Consider the following 4301-nt stretch of genomic DNA (forward strand, 5'->3'; position numbering starts at 1 on the left):
ATGTTGGTCCATTATACCAGGGGGAGTGACGATGACTCCAATAAAGTGGAAAGAGAGTGCAGCAAGGAAGAGGATGGTGCAGACTCCAAAGACCCTGAGTCTGAGGACTTGGAGTGCAAGAAAACCTCGGAAGTTCCAAGGACTTGGAGTGCAAGAAAACCTCGGAAGTTCCAAGGAACCCAGATAACATTGAAGGAAACCTTCCAGTCTAAGTGCATGGTGAATGTGCCCGAAGACTAGAGACAAGTCTGTGCCAGTGAGACGGTGCGTGGAAAATTCCAGAAGGCCGGAGGAGCCTCTAAGGAGTACCTTGCCCCAGGGTCTAATCGATGGGTGGTATTGTCTGTGAGTAAAGCCACAGAGAAGCGGGCGGCTATCCTGAGTGACATGTACCTACGATGTGTCCGTACAAAGCGGATGATCATGCTACGGAATGAAGAAGCCATCAGACATGTAAACCAGCTGACCACCACGTTCCAAGAAGTGATAGTAGTAAGAAGGGATTTAATAAGGCTCGCAGTACATACACTCGGAGGTGACATTCAGCGAGCCAGGAAAATCATGGGTATCTCTGCAATCCAAAGACAAGAAGGGAACGCTTCGAATTTATGGAGAGACTTCGGAAGCCGTGAAGAGAGTGCGGAATATGTGGAAGATGTTCTGCAGGTGCCCATAGATCTTGTGGAGAAAGTTATTGGAAGAAACGGTAGAGTCATCCAGGAACTTGTGGATAAATCCGGCCAGAGCGAAAGTTGATGATCATAAAGAAGCCAAGATTCCCTGTGAAGTCAGTATAGCTCCATTTATTGCTGTGGGAACAAAGGACCGTATTGAAAATGTATGAGTTCTCCCAGAATATTGCCGGGGACACCTAGAAGAAGGGAAGCAGATGAATTTGGAAGGATAGAGTTGCAGAATGGCTTCTTCAAGTTGGTATGAGGTAGTGACCACTTTCGGCCCGTGACCCAAAGAAGAAGTGGGGTCTACCTGATAAACATCTTGCCTCAGATGTCAGAGGAAGCCGGCTCTATGGTAGAAGGGGCCAGCGACGAAATCCAAAAGAAAGGATGGAGCATGTGACGCGTCTCTAGTGAAGGACAGTGATAGGGACATGTGCCGAAGGAGAGATGGCCAAGGACTCCCTGGAATAAGAGGCCAAAATAGATCCGCAAGATGAAAATGTAGAGGATCTAACAGTGCAAATCTTCTCTTAGCTCAATGCTGAGAGACCAAGACAGTAGCTCCTGTATCTTCTAGATAGCTCCGAGTCAGAGCGGACAGTAGATTCAAGTGTAAGGCAATCTTACTGCTGCACTAACCATTGGAGGTGGTCATGGAGAGAGAGGTCTGACAAAAAGGCGTATCGAAGAGTTGGGTGGACTGAAAACGGTCTGGTGACAGACTGTGTGTCAAGGGCTGAAGCCCAAAGCAGACAAAGAAGGATCTCTAGTCTGGAATGTAACGGTGCCAAGCCCCACAGCTTTAGGCATAGGGGGATGTGTAAGATGGCGACTGGCTGTGTTGTGAATGGCAAGTATGCACCTTAGAAGTGATGTGAACCTGGAGGTTTGTTCTGGCACTTGTAGTGCCACATGCTTTTGCTGAAGTGTTCACTGGGTCAGGTTCACAGGTGACTAGAGATGGGTGGGTCCGGCTACCTACATACCCCACTCATGGGTGTGTGATGTGTGTCACATGTCTGTAAAATGGAGACAGTTTGTTTGGCACATGGTGAGGTGATGGTGTTGAGTGTGTGAGGAGCAGCCTGAGAGTGTGTGTACACTGACAGGAGCCGGCGTGTGAGGAGCAGCCTGAGAGTGTGTGTGCACTGGCAGGAGCCGGCATGTGAGGAGCAGCCTGAGAGTGTGTGTGCACTGGCAGGAGCCGGCGTGTGAGGAGCAGCCTGAGAGTGTGTGTGCACTGGCAGGAGCCGGCGTGTGAGGAGCAGCCTGAGAGTGTGTGTGCACTGGCAGGAGCTGGCATGTGAGGAGCAGCCTGAGAGTGTGTGCGCACTGGCAGGAGCCGGCGTGTGAGGAGCAGCCTGAGAGTGTGTGTGCCCTGGCAGAAGCCGGCGTGTGAGGAGCAGCCTGAGAGTGTGTGTGCCCTGGCAGGAGCCGGCGTGTGAGGAGCAGCCTGAGAGTGTGTGCCCTGGCAGAAGCCGGCGTGTGAGGAGCAGCCTGAGAGTGTGTGTGCCCTGGCAGGAGCCGGCGTGTGAGGAGCAGCCTGAGAGTGTGTGTGCACTGGCAGGAGCCGGCGTGTGAGGAGAAGCCTCTGAGAGAGTGTGTGCACTGGCAGGAGCCGGCGTGTGAGGAGCAGCCTCTGAGAAAGTGTGTGCACTGGCAGAAGCCGGCGTGTGAGGAGCAGCTTCTCAGGTGTGTGTGCCCTGGCAGGAGTCGGCGTGTAAGGAGCAGTCTGAGAGTGTGTGTGCCCTGGCAGGAGCCGGCGTGTGAGGAGCAGCCTGAGAGTGTGTGTGTACTGGCAGGAGCCGGTGTGTGAGGAGCAGCCTGAGAGTGTGTGTGCACTGGCAGGAGCCAGCGTGTGAGGAGAAGCCTCTGAGAGAGTGTGTGCCCTGGCAGAAGCCGGCGTGTGAGGAGCAGCCTCTGAGAAAGTGTGTGCACTGGCAGGAGCCGGCGTCTGAGGAGCAGCTTCTGAGGTGTGTGTGCACTGGCAGGAGCCGCGTGTGAGGAGCAGCCTGAGAGTGTGTGCACTGGCAGGAGCCGGCGTGTGAGGAGCAGCCTGAGTGTGTGAGCACTGGCAGGAGCCGGCGTGTGAGGAGCAGCCTGAGAGTGTGTGTGCACTGGCAGGAGCCGGCGTGTGAGGAGCAGCCTGAGAGTGTGTGTGCACTGGCAGAAGCTGGCGTGTGATGAGCAGCCTGAGAGTGTGTGTGCACTGGCAGGAGCCGGCGTGTGAGGAGCAGCCTGAGAGTGTGTGTGTGCACTGGCCGGAGCCGGCGTGAGAGGAGAAGCCTCTGAGAGTGTGTGTGCACTGGCAGGATCCGGTGTGTGAGGAGCAGCCTCAGAGTGTGTGTGCACTGGCCGGAGCCGGCGTGTGAGGAGCAGTTTCTGAGTGTGTGTGCACTGGCAGGAGCCGGTGTGTGAGGAGCAGCTTCTGAGAGTGTTGTGTGCACTGGCAGGATCCGGTGTGTGAGGAGCAGCTTCTGATAGTATGTGTGCACTGGCAGGATCCGGTGTGTGAGGAGCAGCCTCTGAGAGTGAGTGTGCACTGGCAGGATCCGGTGTGTGAGGAGCAGCCTCTGAGAGTGGGTGTGCACTGGCAGGAGCCGACGTGTGAGGAGCAGCCTTAGAGAGTGTGTGCACTGGCCGGAGCCGTCGTGTGAGGAGCAGTTTCTGAGTGTGTGTGCACTGGCAGGAGCCGGTGTGTGAGGAGCAGTTTCTGAGAGTGTGTGTGCACTGGCAGGATCCGGTGTGTGAGGAGCAGCCTCTGAGAGTGGGTGTGCACTGGCAGGAGCCGACGTGTGAGGAGCAGCCTTAGAGAGTGTGTGCACTGGCCGGAGCCGGCGTGTGAGGAGCAGTTTCTGAGTGTGTGTGCACTGGCAGGAGCCGGTGTGTGAGGAGCAGTTTCTGAGAGTGTGTGTGCACTGGCAGGAACCGGTGTGTGAGGAGCAGCTTCTGAGAGTGTGTGTGCACTGGCAGGAGCCGGCGTGTGAGGAGCAGCCTCTGAGAGAGTATGTGCACTGGCAGGAGCAGCCTTTGAGAGAATGTGCACTGGCAGAAGTCGGTGGGGAGAAGCTGCTAACTCTCATACAGGTATTGAGGCCTCTGGAAGGGACCTAGCTGAGGAAAGTGAGGGTTCGCTTCAACTGACTAGAGTGAGTGGAGTCTGAGTGAGCTCCACTAGGACACTGGAGGTATTCAAAACCTGAGCGGGAGTACCGCGACTAAGGCTGCTTTCATACTTCCATCTTTTTCCATCAGTCACAATCCGTTTTGTGACTGATGTGACGGATGCATTGGAGATTGTGGTACAACTGATGGGACGGATCCGGTAAAAAAACTGATCCGTTGTTGCAGTTTGTACCGAGAATCCAGCGGTGGCCACGGGTAACCTGAGTGATGTCACCGCTGATAGCGCGACTCATTTCAGTTGCTCTGTAGAGCTCACAGCGAGCGGCGGTGTTCTACGGCTGCTCCTGTCAGCTTGCAATGTAACAGACCTGGATGCGTCGTGGGACCTCATGTGGATTACGCCGGACCTGGAGGGGTATTTGGGGATTAATAAAGTGGTGAAAGAGGGTGTTTTTTGTCTTTTATTTCAAATAAAGGATTTTTTTGGCGTTTGTA

The 4301-nt window shown here is 54.9% G+C and overlaps 1 pseudogene; it reads left to right on the forward strand.

Annotated features, from left to right (window-relative positions):
* Nucleotides 1-907, forward strand: LOC142245765 (RNA-binding protein FXR1 pseudogene; annotated as a pseudogene).
* The last annotated feature ends 3394 nt before the right edge of the window (nucleotides 908-4301 follow it).

Source organism: Anomaloglossus baeobatrachus, chromosome 7 (genome assembly GCF_048569485.1).
Source record: "Anomaloglossus baeobatrachus isolate aAnoBae1 chromosome 7, aAnoBae1.hap1, whole genome shotgun sequence".
NCBI classification, from domain to species: Eukaryota; Metazoa; Chordata; class Amphibia; order Anura; family Aromobatidae; genus Anomaloglossus; species Anomaloglossus baeobatrachus.